The sequence below is a fragment of the Pseudorca crassidens genome, chromosome 12 (genome assembly GCF_039906515.1).
Source record: "Pseudorca crassidens isolate mPseCra1 chromosome 12, mPseCra1.hap1, whole genome shotgun sequence".
Classification (NCBI taxonomy): domain Eukaryota; kingdom Metazoa; phylum Chordata; class Mammalia; order Artiodactyla; family Delphinidae; genus Pseudorca; species Pseudorca crassidens.
Genome location: NC_090307.1, coordinates 72,031,938 through 72,050,238, shown reverse-complemented (window position 1 = coordinate 72,050,238; position 18,301 = coordinate 72,031,938). Strand labels below are relative to the sequence as shown.

Genomic DNA, 18,301 nt, shown 5'->3' with positions numbered 1-18,301 from the left:
GTAGGTACAAAGGAGTGGGCAGTTTGGGGGGAAAAAAAAAAGCCACACCTATAAGAGCTGTTAGGCCAAGCGGGATAGTGGCACGAACACGGGCCATGAGGTCTCAGACATGGGTTCGGATCTTGACTCCACCATAACCACGTGCAGGGTTAATTGAGAGGCATACACCCAAGTCGTGCTGGTTAAGCACCTGGTACTCGGGCGCCAGCCTCTTCGTCCTCCTATGCGCGGCTCCAGGCTTTTGCTCCCCGTGTCCGCAGTCATGCGCCGCTCGCCTCTCGTCTCTCCATCCCTGCGCGCTCGCGCTCCGCTGTCGAGTCCAGCCTGGCAAGCGTTGCCATGGCACCACTGCTGGCTGGGACGCTGGAGGCAGAGCGCGCTGCCCGGCTCGCCCCTTTGGGCCGCGGGGGTGGCTGTGCGCTCCCCCCACGCCCGGCCGCACCCCGCCTCCCCGGCCCCGACCCCCGGGAGGAGGTAAAGGGTAGGGTGGGGGGTTGCAGAGGCGCGGTGAGGCGGGAGGAGGGCAGAGGCGAGGGCCGGGGGTAGGGCGCCTCCGCCCGCCAGCCGCTCCCGCATTAAAATTTCATGGGCGCTGCAGCAGCTACAAAGACGACGCCGGCTGCGCTCGGGGGACCAGAGGGAGGGAGGCTGCGGACGAGTGCGGGGAGGAGTTTGCGATGGGAGGCGCTTGCAGGGGCTCCCCCAGTTCTGCGCTGTGAGCTGGGGCACAAAGAGCCCTCTGCACTGGCGCCGCAGGACCGCGGACCCGAGGTAAGCCGCCGCCCCATTCTAACAGCCCTCCCTTCCCAAGCGTCCTTGTCTGCACGCTGGGAACAGCCTACTTCCCCGAGCTTGGGGTCCCGGGCAGGGTGCAGGGGTGGCAAACACTGCCTGAAGTGCCCCTCATTTGTTGGACGAAGAACCTCTCCAGCCCGCAGTTGTCAAATGAAGCCAGGACTCCGGCCTGGGTGGGGCATAGGGGAAGAGGTGGGGAGGTTCGCAATGGAGTCTAGTGCCCATGGGAGTCTTGCAGTCATGATCTGAGGGGGAACAAAGACCCTCCCCTCCCCCCGCTACCAGACAGAACAGGAGGGGTCCCCCTGGACCTTTTCCACCCACCGGAACTGGCCAAGCCTTGGAGGGACCCTCAATGGTCTCAGAACTGGAGATGGGGGATGGGATGGTGGAGCAGGGTTCTTGAGTCCCTGTTGTTTCACACCAAACCCCCCACCCCGACCCCCCGCCCAGCACCTGCCCATGCTCCACTTCTGGGACTCAAATTCCAGATGTCCAGCTTCCAAAAGGATGGAGAGGGTCGGAAAACCTCTTCATTGAGCAGAATAATGATATTGACAATGATAATAATAATACATCAGTTTATGGAGCGCTTTCTGTATGCCAGCAACACGCTGGTTGCATGCATTGTCTCAACAGTCCCAGGAGATGGTAAGAACCCCATTTTAAAGATGAGGAAATTGAGCTCCGGAGAAGGTTAGCTACACGTCCAAGGTCACACAGACAGTGATTTTGAATCTAGATATGTCCAACTCTAAAGCCTATGTTACATCCTTAAAACGGTCTGGGGAGACCTCAGAACCCACCAGCTGCCCACCTATTCCTCCCCAATACACTCTCTGGAGAGGCTGGGAATTTAGGAGTGAGGGGGTCAGATCTCTCCTCTCCCCCACCGGAGGCTCGGCTAGAGAAATTGCTTCTCTGCAGCGAAAGGGGAGGCCAGGGGCCTAGATTCCTCACCGTCATCCCAGACTCCAGACTAGTGGCTGCCCTGCTCCGGGATCGCTGGGGCGCACACCCCACTGCAGTGCCGCGGCGGGAAGCGGGGGCGGGGAGGGGGAAGGTGGTAGTGCGGGGAGAGGTGGGGAGAGAACGGCTTTGTTTTTCTTGGTGCCAGCCTCAGTCTGAGTGAGGCCCAGAGCCAAACGCTCATTCAGGCTACGGTGCTCTACCTTCCAAAGCGCAGTGCCATTTGGGAGCGCCTGGGAGCTTCGCGATTGCCTGGGCTGGTGGGGGAGGGGAGGGATGAGTAATTCCTCTTGACAGACTGGGAAACCTGAGGACAGTGGTTCTCAGACTTTAGGGGCGTTGCTTCGGATACGCAGATGTCCAGGCCACGTGGCCAGGGGGATGAGTCAGCAGGACTGGGGTGGGGCTGGGCATCTGCATGTTTACTCAGATCCCCTCCTCTCCTCCATCATGCAGAGGATCAGACCTCTCCCCTCACCCCAGCCCAGAGCCATGTAGCACTCTGGGCAAAAAGGTATCCTCGGGGACACTTGAGCAGTGGTTAGCTTTGAGTTTGGTTAATTTCACGATGAAAGCATTTTAAGGGTAACATCTCCTATGCCTTCCTTGCCCACCTATTTTATTATTTAATGACCGTTGCCACTGAGTAAGTTTCTGAAATCTACCCTATATCCTTCTTGCTGCATTTTTGGCCCATCTCTCCACTCCTTCAGGGAGGAGAGCGGTGAAGTCTTCGGAGCCCCCCAAAAGGAAGCATGACTTCGTACCACGAACTTTAGAAGAAACACTCTCTATGCTGGCATTCAAAATGAATTCAAAAATGTAATTTTTTGGTGATCTTTAAAATGACCATAGTGAGTTTAATAGGATGCATGATAACTGTAGAAGATTTGCAAACGACTGAAAAAAAAAAGAGATGAAAACTCCATAATGTCGTTACCCAAGAATAACTACTGTATTTACTATTTTCACATATTCCCCTGCAGTATATTTTCTATTCCTGAAGATACTAATTGAAATTGTGCTCTATGTATACTGCTTTTAAAACGTTACATCAGAGGTGTTTCTCTGTTTTTATGCCCTTGGCAGAAATCATTGTAAGCGGGTTGGTGTTTCCTTATTATTGGTCCTGCCAGTTTGTGTTTTTTTTTTTTTTTTTTTTTGGTACGCGGGCCTCTCACTGTTGTGGCCTCTCCCGTTGCTGAGCACGGGCTCCGGACGCGCAGGCTCAGCGGCCATGGCTCACGGGCCCAGCCGCTCCGCGGCATGTGGGATCTTCCCGTAACAGGGCACGAACCCGTGTCCCCTGCATCGGCAGGCGGGCTCTCAACCACTGCGCCACCAGGGAAGCCCCCTGCCAGTTGTTTTTAACATCTCTGCGTTTAAGATCCTTTCTCTGGACCTGATCCCTGCTTCCACCCGGGGCAGGATTCTGCTCTTTGAATTGGTCCCTCCTGGATGCATTGCAGTGTGGTAGAAAGAGAAGGCATCGAGTTACACGGATCTCTGCGTGAATCCTCCTCCCCACCTACACGGTGTCAATTTCAGGAGGAAGTAATTGCCTTTCTCAGAGCCTCAGTCTCCGCATCTGTCAAGTGAGAATCATAATCTCTGCTTTAAAAGGCTGTTGTGAGGCTCTGAACCAGCGTGTGTAAAGTGCCCGACACCCAGTAAAGACATTGCTGCTTTAGTGCATCAACTATCAGCTCAGGTCACTTCTACCGCCCCTGAATCTTGTAGAGAAAACTTCGTTATTTGCTTTTATTTGTACGGGGCTGTCGGTTCCTCTCCTGGGTGAAACTCAGGCTGTTCGAGCAGCAACGTTTCTGGGGCATTGGGGCCGTAGTGCAGGTTCAATGGGCTGGTGAATAACTTAAAGGCTAGTCCTTTGTTTGGAAAGGATCCTTCCCCGTGTCTCTGAGGCCTGGCTCATCTGTCAGCTGGAGCTCCGTGGAACAATAGCCAGCGATACTCAGGGGCAGAGGCAAAGGCCGGCTGAGGGTGACATGTCTCCTCATCCCTCTCCAGGCTGATTGGATCAGATGAGGCAGGTGTCCCTTGCTCCCTTGTTGTGCCAGGTGGGCCCCTCTGGAAGCTACCAGGTGAGTCATGGAGGGGAGGGAGGGGCTGAGCTATCCTGTACTCAGGGGTGTGGAGTAGATGATTAATGGTAACTGACTCCAGCTACCATTTATTAACCATTTACCAAGGTTCTTGCTGGGTGCTGCCTCTTGGAGACCCCACAATAAGGCTGGGAATTGGGCATTACGGATGGGAAACTGAGACTCAGAGAGGTGAAGTGACTAACTCAGGGTCACACAGCATGTTAGTTGTAGAGTCAGGATTTGAACCTGGAACTAGTATGGCTGTGAAAAGTGTCTGTGCACCTATTACGCTACGCCACCTCCTCTCCTAAAAGTGAACATAATCAGTTGCCTCAAGACTACAGAAGCCACTGGAATAAACTGACCCAGATGGTTTAGCAATCATCACGGATTCCCTCACAGTAACACTAACACTGATGACTATTGTTTGCATTTGACACATCCCTTCCTCAGGTCTTTTCTCCTTTAACCCCCACCCCCATATCTGAACAGGAGCCTTCTGCCCCTTAGGGGTTCAACAGGCCTGGTTAGAATCCAGAGGCATCATTTTCTAGCTGGGTAATCGTGGAGCAAGGCACTGGACTCTGAACCTCAGTTTCCTCATCTGTAAAATGGGAATAAAAACCCCACTCCTTGTTTTGTCAGGTAAAGGCATCCCCCACCCGCAGTTCGGGGGTTCCCTTGTTTGAGGAAGAGGTGAATACTGAAGCTCCTCTTTTGTGTAGGCTGTATTTGAACACTTTGTGAAACTGCGTTCTGCGCATGCGCAGAAGCCTGTTCCTGTGCGAGTCTCCTGCAAGGCGCCCTGCACATCCGCTTATTCCCAGGAACTTCCGTTATGTCTCAGCACTCACTCGTCCAAAGCAATTTAGGCCAACGTCCTTCCTACGCCTCAGCTCTCTGAGCAGCTATTTTATTCCAGAGTCAGGGAAATAAAAAACAACCCCAAACCCAGAGGGATCCTAAAATGCAACCAAATGCATGTTTCCCTGGCAGCTGGTCGTCTGTTACCAGGAACAGCACAGATTTTAGGGGAAAAAAATGAGTATCCATGGATGGTATTAATGAGCACTGTGGACAACGGTAGTCATAATAATATGAGATCATAAGAGAATGCAAGCTAATAAATAATAGTCATCATCTCATGTAATCCTCACAACAGCCCTGTGTGGTGGGCACCATCATTATCCCCATTGCGTGGATAAGAAGACCAGCCCAGGGAAGCAGCGGATTTGCTAGAGGTGGCAGAGCAGGATGGGAAGCCACACCGCAAAGCCTAAGTCCTTTCCAACACATTTGGATGTTTTGGTTAGCCTTGGCCCCACCAAGACACCTCCTGGTTTCTCATTTCACTTCTGATCTGCACCCGAGGAGATCAGTTTTGGCAAATGCTGTGATTTCAGAATAGGACCCTGGCATCTATTGTCCGATGTGCCCATGGCTACATCTTTATCCCCCCATCCCTCTTTCTTTCTCTCTCAATGACAGATGGAGGCATCTCCCTGTCCACCCATGTGGTACCAGACACATTCACGTGGCCACCAGGACCCTAACAGCATCAAAGGAGTAACCAAGGTGACCCTTCCTCTCCTTCTGTGCACCCCTGGGGGTGATGGAGACCAGCCTCATGCTGTGTGGTCAGGTCCACCACGAAATCCACACACACAGGAGACCTTGTGGATTTCAGCAGTAGGAGGGACCTCTAGGATTCTCTGGTGTCCAATCCCTGGATCGAAGCTTTCCTGATGGGGCCCCCGACCTTGGCTTGAAGTAGGGGTGGGGTGGAGTCTGTCTGGGCTAGTGGGAGCTGAGATGCTGGGACCCGGGAGCCCACCACCAGGTCCCTGTGTGGCCTTCGATCTGACCCTTCTTGATTCTTGCCCTCTGTCATCACATCTAAGTGAGTTTTGAAAAGCGAACTATATTGAGGTATAATTTACGTGCAGTAAAAATACACCCATTTAAAGCATCAATGTGTTTCGATAACTGTATACACCTGTGTAGCCACCACGACAATCAAGATATGGAACATTTTCATCACCCTAAAATGTCCCTCTGCCAATCCCCTCCCAGCCCCTGCCCCAGGAAACCACTGACCTGCTTTCTATGCCTATAGATTTGACATTTTCCCTAACGTTTCATTGTTAGGGAATCTTTTGTTCTTGGCTTTTTTTGCTCAGCATAATGTTTTTGAGGTTCATACTGTTATCACCTGTGTCAGTAATTCACCCTTTTTTTGTCTAACTTCATGGAGGCATATCATGTAACTTACCCATTTCAAGTGCGCAATTCAATGTTTCTTTTTCGTAAATTTACCAAGTTCTGTACCCATCACTACACATCAGTTTTAGAACATTTCCACTGGCCCAGTAAGATCCCTCACCCCCACTTACTGTTAAACCCAGCCAACTCCTAACCCCTGGCAGCTGGTAATCTGCTTTCTGTCTGTACAGGTTTGCCTTTTCTGGACATTTCATATAAATGGACTCGTACAGCATGTGATCTCTTGGGCCGGGCTTCCTTCACCCTGTATAATATTTTCGAAGTTTATCCTTGTCATAGTGGGTAGCAATAGTTTGTTCCTTTTTACTGGTGAGTAGATTTCATTATATGAGTGTACTACAGTTTATTTATCCATTCACCAAGACAGGGGATTTAAATTTAATCCGTGCCTCCTAAGTGGGGTGTATACACCCCCCGCCCCTGGAGACATATAATCCTGAAGGATAAACATGGCCCATATTTCTGGGACATCAGTGTTACACAAAGATTTACTCCAAGTTTAAATCATTAACTGGGGGAAATAATTTTTGGAACATGCACTGTGTGCCAGGCACTGGCTAAGCCTTTGAGAATAATTAACTTTGAGTCATACATCGGGTACGTGGGGTTTGGAAGCCATAATCTCACCCATGTTTTGTTTGACCTCAGAGCCCTTTATACCCTCCTAGACAGCTGTCAGCTTGATGCAGGAGCTAAAGTGCCCCTTGAAACCCCTATTGCCTTATTCATAACAGGGATTCTGGGTCCACAGGGTGAGGGGAAAGGGTTTTTGTGTTTAAACAATGTTCCTCTGAGCAATGCAGGGTCTCTTTACAGAGTGCAGCAGGTTCCTGGGATAGAGGAGAAAGAAAGGGATTTCCGCTTTCTTCGGGACCACACGGGGAAGCAGCCTTGCAGATAAGTATTCAAACTTAGCAGCCCACAGCCTACCAGCCTGCCCTCTCCTGGTCCGTACAGGAAAGTACAGCATCCCCAAATCCCCAAGTCGGGGGAGAAATCAGTGCTGCGGCTCATTCACTTCTGTGCCACAAAGAAAGAGCTTGTCCCCATTTTATGGGGCCCCAGAAAGTAATTTTCCTACCCCACTTTTGGCATCAAGGCTAGAATTTTACAAACTCCACCATCGGGAACTTCTGAGGAACCGAGTTTAATGACTTCATCTTGAGCACCTGTAGATCTGGTGTCAGAAGGAGACTGGGGACTCCTGGTGATTTGGGCTGGCCCTTCCCTTCTCAGTTCTGACCCTCTGTCATCATGTTTATAAAACTTGGCTAGGACCCCTTTGCCTGGCAGTCAAGTGGGGACCTTGGCACTGTGACCCTATGGCATGTGCTTCGCCATGTAAGTGTCTGAGTACATCTCCAGGTCTGGACCCATGCCCTAAGTCCAGGTGCTGACAGCAAGCTCTGAAAATATGCCAAGAGGGCCCCTGACTCTCCTGGCGCAGGTCTGCTAGTGGACTGGAGACCTGGGGTAGTCATCAAAGAGCCCCAGCCCACCATCTGACTCTCCAAGCTTTTCTTTTTCTGGGGCATCAGAAGAGAGAATGGGAGATGAGGGCGGGGCCATAAAGATAACTGAGGCTGAGCCGAAGGGCACTTCCTACGTCCCATCCACTGCTTCAAACTACGGGTTATTACTGTGTGCTTTGGGTGAGTGTCCAGACGGGCTGGGCTCCACAACTCAGAGGGGGACAGACTTCCCACGGCTACACGCGATGCCGGAGCTGGGACCACATGTCCAGATTCCCGGCTCTGTTTGCCTGTCTCACTCGAGCTGTTTCCCCTTTCTCTGGGGTCACATTCCGCTGCCGGCAGGGAACAGGGAGGCGGCTGAAGGGAGCCAGGGGTGTTCTGGGCTGGGAGGGAGGGAGGGAGGGAGGGGGCGCGGGGCCTGGGCCCGGCCTCCCTGGCTCCTGGGGCGGGGCCATCTTGTTAGCAGAGACTCGCGGCCCGGCCCGGGCTGGGGAGGGACCTGGGGGCGTTTTTCTCCCTTGTCGTGGTTGGCTCTTTTGTCTTCCAGGATGGACCTGTAGGGTCTGCGTGGGGTAGGAGCTGGGAGCTGCACGCTGCCAGGTAAGCCCGGGTAGGTGTCAGGGAGGGGTTCCGCTGCGCTTCGTTTCTTGGAGGCTGATTCTCCCCCCATCCAGGCCCAGGTACCCAGGTCTGGCCCAAACACTCCTGCCGTTGTGCGTGGTCTCGTGGAGGTGGTGGGACTGAATCAAGAGCACTGCGGGTGGGTCCCCGTCAGAGGTTTCAGCACATGCCTTTATCCAGCGCAAACACGGACCAAGCGCCTTCTCCCGGCTAGAGGCTGAGGATCCGGAGGTCAGCATGAGATGCGGTCCCGCCCTCTCAGGGCTTCATGTAAGAACGTGCTTTATCACAGTCTCTGTGAGGGAATGAGCTCCCCGTCCTGGGAGGGGTGTGTGTGTGTACGTGTGTGTGTGTGCGCGCGCGCACGCGCTTGTGTGTGTACGTGTGTGTGTTGGGGGAGAGGCGTACCGAGGTCCCCTCAGCGGGACTGTTGTAAAGGGAAGCCGAGCCTCCCGAGGACTGTGAAGGCCCTTTCTGCCCACCTGGACACTTGCTTCTTGTCCGCCCGTGAAGCCTGTGGGCCGGCTCCGGGGCCCCTTTATTGCTTTTACACCCCTTATGCGAGCCCTGCCAAGACGGGGCACCCTCTGCATGCGTTACGAGCATCCGAAGCCCTCACGCCGCCCTGTCTCAGTCTCGGTGGCACAGGAGGGAGACTGGGGGTCTTTGAAGGGCCCCCTTAGAGGTGCGGCTGTGGGAAGCCGGGGTGCAGGCTAGGCCCCCATCCTCACGTGCTGTGCCTGCTCCGGCTGCCTCTCCAGGACTCCCGGGTGACCCTGGACTCTGGCCACGGTGACACAGGGAGCAGCCTTTGGTGGTTTTCTGGAACCCTGGACAATTCCCTGGAGACCTCATCCTTCCCAGCTCCTGGGCTGGAGACCCCGGGGATAAGGCCCCCTCCTTGTTGGTGCTCCGCCGAGGACAGGACCTGACTCTGGAGGACAGCGCGAGGGCTGTGAGGGAGGCTGGCAGCTCACCGTCCCCCCGCTTCTGTCTGGACCTGCCTGCTGGGCCCTACGGTCCAGGCCTGGAGGCCCTTCCTGACCCCGTGAGGACTTGATTTCTCCTTGAATCCCTGCCAGCGACCAGGCAGAGCTGGACCTGAGCCAAGGCCCCGCTGACCACACCCTCGCCATGGCTGGGTCTCCAAGGACCCTACAGGACGGGGGAGTCGGGGAGTAGCTCCCAGTGGGATGGAGGGTGGATGCAGCTCCCGGGGCGCCACTGGCTGGAGTCTGTCTTGCGCCGTTTGCTGTGTGAGTGATTCTCATTTTTTGTGGGAGCTTCTTGGACGGGGCTTTTCCTTGCTTCTCTCCCTGATGGTGACCAGGAGGGGGCAGGTGGGCCTGGGGGCAGCTTGGGCCTTTCCCTAGTGTTACGGAGCTCTGGGAGGGGCTATCCTGAAAGGAGAGAGTTTCCAAGAGACCCCGCTGGAGGTGGGGGAGGGGTGTGCGTCGTCGTGGCACTCAGCAGAAAGAGACAGACACCGGGCCTTGCTCCCGACATCCAAAGGGAACGGTCTGGAATCAGCCTCACCCCAGCCCAGTCTCAGACCCTGCCCCTTGCCACACCCCTGTCCCTGGGGAGCAAAGGCAGGCAGGGCAGGCTCCCCACACGTGCAGCTGCCGCATCACGCGGCGCAGACTCACTTGCACGCCCCCCTCCTCGTTCTCCACTCCCTCCAGCCCCCGCAGGGGGGCCAGTCCCAGTGCTGGCACAAGAGCTGCCTCGGCTTTCCTTAGGCAAGTTTAAGAGCCCCACCGTCCTTTTCCCAGGGTGGGGAGGGGACCTGTTTTAGTCAGCTTGCTTGGGCTGCCATAACAGAGTACCACACTGGGATGGCTGAAACCACAGAAATGCATTTTCTTATAGTTCTGGAGGCTGGAAATCGGAGATCAAGGTGGCAGGGATGGTTTGTGGTGAGGCCTGTCTCCTTGGCTTGCAGATAGGAAATTATTGCTGTGTTCTCACATGGCCTTTTCTCTGTGCATACAGAGAGAGAGAGAGAGACAGAAATAGTTATCTGGTGTCTCTTCCACTTCTTATAAGGGCACCAGTCCTATGGGATTAGGGCCTCATCCTAATGACCTCATTTAACCTTAATTACCTACATAAAAGCCCTATCTCCAAATATAGTCACATTGGGGGTCACAGCTTCAACGTATGAATTTGGGGGGAGACACAATTCAGTCCACAGCAGGTGGTCACCACAAACATGGACAGCTGGAGCCAACTCCCCTTTAGAATTCCCACCCCCAGTAGGGAGGAAGAGGAGGAATAGAGGCCTGGGAAGTAGAAACATTGGGAGATTCTGTGCGAGGGTGGCCCTGGAGGCCTCGGGGAGACACCGGACCCAGTGCAGCGAGGAGGCGCCCCCAGCAGAGGGCTGTTACGGGAAGAGCTTGGGCTTTGGAGTCTGAGGGTGTGCAGTCTGCCGTACAACCTTGGGCAACTCACCTCACCCCTGTGAGTCCAATTTCCACCCTGAAACTGGAGCCATCTGCTCACCTGGGCGTGTGTGTGGGGGGCACAGGGAGAAGTCAGTGAGATCATGCACCTGGCACAGCGCCTGACTCTTAGTAGGTGCTCAATAAACACTCCTATCCATCTTGGAGTTTAGATTTAGGGCTTCTCTCTTTTTGGTACTCTGGACTTTAAACTCCTCATCTTTGATCCAGAGGCATTTCTGACTCTTGTATTTTTAATATCCCTCTCTAATCAGATCGAGGAATTGGCTGCATTGCATGGCCTCCATAGTAGCTCCAAATGCTTCCTGGGGAGTTTAATATCCACCCCTCTCATCAGAATTGAGCACCTACTGTGAGCCCTTCCCTGTACTACTCTCTTGGGGGGAATATAAGTGAAGATATGGCCCTGATGCAAGCCTGCAGGATTTCACAGCCATGCCAAGTGGGAGAAAACCATCTCACACAGAGAATTAGGGGATGGGGCAGAAAACAGTTTACTGAGGCACAGGTTCTCGGTGCTTGAGTGGGTGGGAGTAAGACCCCAGAGTAGGCTGAAAAGGCTTCCCAGCGAGGCTGAACTAATCAGGACCTTGGAGGATGAGAAAGGTGTGGTTTAGCTGAGAGTTTCCAAGGGAAAATTAGAGCAGACATGCCCAAAGTAAGTTCTAGGAGACGTCATTGCTCTTAAAAAAAAAAAAAAAGTTCAAATTCAGTAGGTTTCTGTAGTGCAGGGCTCATCAGAGCCTCTGAAAGTGCTGATGGGAATTGTGAATACTCAAGGATAGACAGAAGATTAAGTGTTTCCCCCCAGACTTTACTGGCAACAGAACCCTTTTCCTACAGAGCATCAGTTAGAACCGTGGAGAGTCTACAAGGGGGTTTATGTGGGAAAATCACAACTGTGAAAAGAGATGACGAAACGAGGGCACACTCAGGTGCTCTGTAGCAGCGGCTGGAAAGGCAGCCCTTTCCCTGGGGCTGGGAAGTCTGAACTTGGTTCCAGGAGCCAGGTGAGCTCTATGCAGTTTTAGTATTTGGGGGAGGGCAGGCCATTGGTTGGAGTAGCCAGAGGCCTGGCAGTAGGGGACGGAGAAGCTGTCCACTGGACCCGGCGGCTCTAGGGCAACAGACCTTCTGTGGGAAAATGCTGGTGTGCGCGCGCGTGCGTGTGTGTGTGCGTGTGCCTGAGTGTGACAGGACCCAGCCTTCTGGGAAGGGGATGGCCAGAACCGGGCAGGGGGTTTCCAGCCAGAGCAGCAGGGCCCATTTTCAGGGGAACTGAAGTGTGTGGGAGGGCCCCTGAGGCCCAGAGCTGAGAAGTAGGGAAGCCAAATTCTGGGCAGGGTCTACGTGGCTAGCCTTGATTCTGGTGGGGCTGAGGAGCTGGGAGGCAGACCCCCTGCCCTGGTCAGACCCGGCTCCCTGGCTGGTGGGGGCGGGAGGCCTCTGGAGCTGCAGCTGGAGGGGCTGGGGCAGTGTTGCATGGTGTGATTAACCTACTAACACAGGGCTCGGCCGGGGGACGCTGTGGCGTGTGACGAGGTGCCTGGCCTTCTGCCAACCGACTAACCCACTAACCAGGCCCGAGCATGCCCTACTAACCCCCTGCAGCCAGACCCTACTAACCTTGCAGCTCGTGGGCCTTTCCCGGGGCAAGGATGTGGGGCAGACGAGGCTCCGGAAGCCCCTGCCCAGGGCCTGGGATCTCTGTGCAGACCCACATTCCAGGACAGGGCGCGCAAACAGGACTCGCCAACTCTGCTGCTTCCTGCTGGGTGACTCTGAGCAAGTCCCCTCACCTCTCTGAACCCGTTTCCTCGGCAGTAGAGTGGGAGGCCCGTTCCTCACCTCACCGGTGGCAGTGAGGAGTCCCAGGAATATGAAGCTCTTGACACATGGCAGGTGCTTAAAACATATATATGAGGGCAGGGGTGGGAGACCCAGAAAACCTGACCCATCATGTACCCTGGCAGACCCTGATCGCTCTGGGTGGTCTGCACACAGACCCCTCTGCCTGGGGCTGGACACTTGCTTTGAACCCCTAACCGTCTCTTCCCCACACTCTCCCTCCTCTTCAGCTTTCTTTCCGTAGACAGCTCTTTTTTTCAATTACTAACCCGTCTAACCCCGGGGGGCCTCAACTGCACCCCGACCACCCCTTAACAAACTAATGGACCTGCGTGTGTTCTTCCTTTTCTCCTAGCGACTCCCAGTGTGTGTCTGCTGAGGTGCCCCTGTCCGCTGGTGCTGTGCTCTGACTTACTAACCCAGCCCCTACTAACTCTGTTTTCTCTTCTTACTAACCCCAGCCCTGCCGAGCTCTGGGCCCCCCCTCGGGGCTGGTCCCCCTCCTTTTGGCAAGCAGATGTCCTGGGGCTGGCCTTGCAGACAGATGCCCCACTTTGCTGCCCCGATCGGCTGTGAGTTCAGAGTCCACTGGGCCGGTTCTACTAACCACACCAGTGGCCCAGAGGAAGAGGTGGTCCTGCGGGTGTGGGAGGGAGGCCGACCTCTGAGCACAGCATCCCTCCTCTGTGCACAAGGCTGGTTGCCACTGGGAGTGGACGGGAGCAGGGCAACTTCTGGGGTGTGAGTGTGGAGGCCTGTGGGTCTAGAATGCAGAGCTCTGGGCTCCTCCCAGCCAAGGGAGCAGAGAGAAGGCGCCTGTGTGTCCTTCTCTGGAGGGAAGCGAGGGTAGAATCTTCTACATTGGCGAGTGGCCGGTAGAGGCGCGGTGCAATTAATGAAAGGCGCGTCCTGCACAGGAAGTCAGCAAAGGGGCGTGTCCCACACCGGAAGTCAGTAAGTGAAGACTTCCCCACATTGGAAGTCGCTGAAAGGGTCTTAAACCGCAGTGGAAATCAATGAGTGGAACATTTAGTACAGGAAAGTCAGCCAGAGGGGGCATTTCCCACATTTGAAGGATGGGAAGAGGGGTATCTTTTACACCAGAAGTCAGGGAGAGGGGACTTTTGGCCTTATCACAAGGTGCTGAGAAGGAATGGCCAAGAGATCAGTGAGAGGGGCCTTTCCTAGAACGAGAACTTGGCTAGAGGGGCCCTTCTCATCCCTGGAGCTGGGAGACCCGGGTTTCCCACACTGGAAGTAGATGTGGGCCTTTTATCCTACTGAAGTCATTGAGAAGGGCAGTCCACAGGGGGAAGTTTGAGAAACCAGGCAAGAAAGCAGATCTTGGGTTCAGGGTTTGCAGGAGAAAGCGGGAAGCCACAAATGAACCCCAGGCACCCACAGAGCCCTGCACACCGTCGGGCCAGCCAGAAGTTCATCCCTGGCTCTGCGTCCTGTTCACACCCATGTCCCTACACCAGCCTGCCTCCCCAGAGCCCGCCAGCTGCTAAGCCAGGGCCACACCTGGGGGTGATTTTATGCCTCACCTCCAGTGGGCACCTTGGTCTCTTTGGGCTAATCTCTGGCTCCTTTGCACTAACTCTTGCTCTCACCCAGCTAATCCCTGTCTCGCCCTGGCTGCCCCAGAGGGCTGACCACTAACAGCCAACCCTACCCATCTGGGGGCTCCAGCCTCCTGGCCTGGCTCTGACCTGCTCTGAATTAACCCCTCCTTCACCTAACTCCTACCCTCCTGATCTGTTCCTTTCAGTGGAAACTAACGGCTTGTGGATTTCTTTCTGACTAACAACAGGTCTAACCCTCCTCAGTCACTATTACTATTAACAGCTTGGATGTCGGCATGGCTGGGACTGGGCTAACACAGGTTTGGGACTTGACTAACACAGGGAGAGGCGGAGCTAGTCGTGTTGGACGTGGTCACTGCTCTGGGGAAGAGCTATCTGAAGTCAGGAAAGTTCTCAGTGCTCTAAAGGAGGGGCTGGGCTGTGGCTCAGGCCTGATGGAGGAGTGGTGTCTGCTGAGGTGGCGTCAGAAACAAAGTCAGCCTCCCAAGATTTTGGCCACTGGACATATGCTATCAACCCCTTATAACCTGCATTTGGGCTCTGATTCTTTTAAACAATAGCCTGATAGTTGCAATAGTGGATGCAGCGTTTGTGGCCCTAAAAATGCCCGTCTGGTGTATACAGAGGATATGCCATTGTGTATGGAATTATCAGTCATCAGGTGAGGGCCTAGACTCCTTGATTTGGGGACTTTAGAGCTTTGGAAGCTCTAGGACATAAAACTTTAGATTGGAATAGTCAGACCGGTTGTAAATCTATCACCCATTTACACCCTGGTGTAAATTAGCTCAGCTTTCTCCTCTAACTGCTGTGCAATTTAGCTGCCCTGAGATGATGAGAGTTTGGCTGGGAGGGAGTTTGGATCTCTTCAGTGCTGGGGGAGGGTCCTCTGGGCGCAGAGAGGAGAAGCAACGAGTCCAGGGGTTCTTGGGTGGGAGTAAGAGGGGGCACCAGGTAGGGGGGGGATGGGAAGAGGGGGCAGTTTTGCTGGCTCAGTCTGGTAGTCAGGGTCTGTGGGAGACGACAGCTCAAGGCAGGGCCTGGAGGACTGGATCAGCTCAGGGGCAGGGTCAGAAGCCTGCCTGGAGGCCTTGCAGGCAAGTTGCTTGGGTCACTGAATACTGCTCTGGGGCTGAAAGCTTCTCTGATAGGCAGGGACTCAGAGCTAATTTAGCGGAGCTGGTGGTGAGGCCTGAAGGGCGATCCAGAGGCCTGAGCTGCAAAGGGAAGGAGAGGAGAATGCATCGGAAGGAGCCTGCAGAACCGGGGCTGGGGTGGAGCCTGCACTGGGGAAAGCGCGTGCCTGCTGCCCTCTAGTGGCTGCCTTGCCCCATTTCACTCGAAGCATTTCCCATTCCGGGGGCCTTTTTATTCAACCACAAACACTTGATGCTGCCGAGGACCTACTATGTGCCCAGCACTGCTCTGGGTCTGGGACCCACGCACGGGCTTTTCCAAAGTGCTCGTCTAGCTCAATGGGGGAGATGGAGAAAATAAACAGGTAATGCAGTAAGATGGGTGCCATGATAGGGATGGTGGGGCTGTGAAAGCACCCAGGAGACAGACAAGGATGAGATGCACCTACTGTGTGCCAGGCACGGTGCTAGGCGTTGGGGATGACTGCTGATTAAACATCACACAATCGTCAGGAACTTTAATGCTAGCGTATTTAGTGGGGGCGGGGTAGCGTGAGGTGTGGGCAGTCAGGGTAAATTTTCTAAGAGGAAGACATCTAAGCCGAGCCCTGGCTGGGCAGACTGTAGTGGGGATGAGTTCCAGGAAGCGGGAATGGCGGACACAAAGTTCTGGGGATCAGAGAGGATCGAAGAAATTCTGGAAAGGTCGTGGAGAGCGCAGCAGGAGGCAGGTGGGAAATGGACAAATACCAGATGGTGCTGCCAGAGAGTTTATCCCCGGGGCAGTGGCAGTGCGCTGTGCATGTGAGCTGAGGAGGTGAGAGGTTAGATTTGGGTTCTAGGCTGACCGTGTGACCGTTTCAGCCCAGGTGGAATTCTGGGGAGCTTCTAATACGTTCTGGCCAAATTTCAGAAAACTGGTTCGAAGTGCTTGAAAGGAGGAGGACCCTCAAATCCACCTTAAGATAAATAAGGTGGGCCATGCTCCTGCCTGGCGGGGGCCTGGTGGAGGGAGCACGGACGGCTTGGAAGGAGAACAGCCTTAAAGGCACGTCATCCCCAGCCCCTGGTGTCACGCCACTCCATGCCACTCTTCATCCGAGGGCATGTGGTCACTGGCTGGGAGAATCTCACTGGAGAGGGACCCTGTTAGTCCTGTCAGGCTGCAAAGCGGGGGCAGGCAAAGCGGGGGCAGGCAGGCGTGGAGGAAGCTTCCGAGAGGCTGGTCCCGGGGAGGGAAAAACGTGTCTTGGTGGGTAACGAACCTTCTGGAGGCAGAAGGATTGGGACCAGGCCACCTTTGAGACTGACGATGGTGGTGGGATTCTAGGATCCTGTGTGAGTGCGTGTGTCCTCGACTTCATACTAGAGGAAGCTGAGCCCAAGAAGGCAACTCTGTCCTCCAGCCCCTGACCCGGCCGTGCTGATGCTCACCCTGGCCTTGACTCCACTGAACAGCCAGCTCGTTAGGAGCAGGACCTCGGGAGCTGCGGAGCTGGGGAGCTGGCCTCCCAGCTGGAAGGGGAGGCTGAATCCTTTAATAGGCAGCGTGGAGGGACTGGTGACTGTGGTCCCTGCCGGGGGGCTGTGCTTGCGTAGCTATTCATAGTGTACATATTGAGCTGGAGGGATATGCTGCAGGGGATGGGGCTGGTCCCATCCCTACAGAAGACCCCAAAGGCCCTCTTGAGAATCTACCCAGGGACCCACTGTTTTACTTGAATAGACCAGAGACGACATTTTCCACGTCATTGCCTCCGGGGACGCTGAAGGTGGGGACAGAAATTCTGCTGTTGATTAAAAACAATATTTTTACGTGGATCCAGCAACGGAGTTTGAACTTGGCATTTTGTTTTCACCCACGAATGTAGTTTCTTTTGTTGAAAATACCATTTTGATATTAAAACTAACTCACACCCAAAGGATGACTGTGGCTTAAGAGGCTTGGAGGCAGGGTGGGTGGGGAGGGGAGAGCCAGTGGCATTTTCAAGGAATAGGAGTGGGCTCTGCCAGCCTTTTCTCAAGACCATGACCTTAAAAGTCAACACAATAGGGTACAGATTTCATTTGTAGTTTGTGGGAAAACACACAAACGTTACCATCTTAAATAAATTTATTTTAAAAATGGTTATTTCATTTTATTTATTTGTGGCTGCATCGGGTCTTCGTTGCTGCGCGCGGGCTTTTCTCTAGTTGTGGCGAGTGGGGGCTACTCTTCGTTGCGGTGCACGGGCTTCTCATTGCGGTGGCTTCTCTTGTTGCGGAGCACGGGCTCTAGGCACACGGGCTTCAGTAGTTGCGGCTCGCAGGCTCTAGAGCGCAGGCTCAGTAGTTCTGGCGCACGGGCCTAGTTGCTCTGCAGCATGTGGGACCTCCCCGGACCAGGGCTTGAACCCGCGTCTCCTGCACTGGCAGGCGGATTTTTAACCGCTGCGCCACCACGGAAGCCCTACCATCTTAATCATTTTTAAGTATACAATTCAGTGGTACTGAATTACAAAGTTACAATGGTAACACTGTTGTGCAACCGTCACCACTATCAATGTATTTTTTAAATAGCACTACTTTGTGCCTAGGACAGTGCCTCAGAGAAAATCCATCTCTCTTCTCACCTTCTCTCTCTTTCCTTCTCTCCCTTTATTCACCTAGAAACCATCCACTGAGTCCATCCTGTATATCGGGCACTGCCCTACTCTCTGGGATGCCAGGCTGCCTGCTTTTCTGTTTCTCTAAGGCAACCATCTTTCTCTCACTCCAGGATCTTTGCACTGGCTGTTCCCTTTTCCCATGGCTGGCTTCTTTGTGGCCCTGAGGTCTCAGCCGAATGTCACCTCCTCACAGACATCTCCCCTGACCACCCCATCCATAGTGGTTCTATCGTTTTTGTTCTCAAATATTTTGGTCCTAGGACCCCTTTATACTCCTACCATATAGTAAATGGTCACCCCCCGAGTCCTCTTGGGCTCTGCCCACTCACAAGGCTCAACTGGTTTCCCATTTCATTCATTCAACAAA

General features: G+C 54.2%; 2 long non-coding RNA genes across 3 annotated transcripts; both read left to right on the top strand.

Annotated features, from left to right (window-relative positions):
* The first annotated feature begins 287 nt into the window (after positions 1-287).
* LOC137203707 (uncharacterized) lies at positions 288-8,011 on the top strand. The gene is made up of 5 exons (XR_010933255.1): positions 288-481; positions 599-771; positions 3,793-3,866; positions 5,358-5,444; positions 6,969-8,011. It is a non-coding gene; the product is annotated as an uncharacterized lncRNA (long non-coding RNA).
* Positions 8,012-8,043: 32 nt separating this feature from the next.
* LOC137203706 (uncharacterized) lies at positions 8,044-17,417 on the top strand. Of its 2 annotated transcripts, none has more exons than XR_010933254.1 (3): positions 8,044-8,227; positions 8,429-8,518; positions 9,010-17,417. It is a non-coding gene; the product is annotated as an uncharacterized lncRNA (long non-coding RNA). The 2 variants fall into 2 exon arrangements; XR_010933253.1 differs by having other exon boundaries at positions 8,302-8,518.
* The last annotated feature ends 884 nt before the right edge of the window (positions 17,418-18,301 follow it).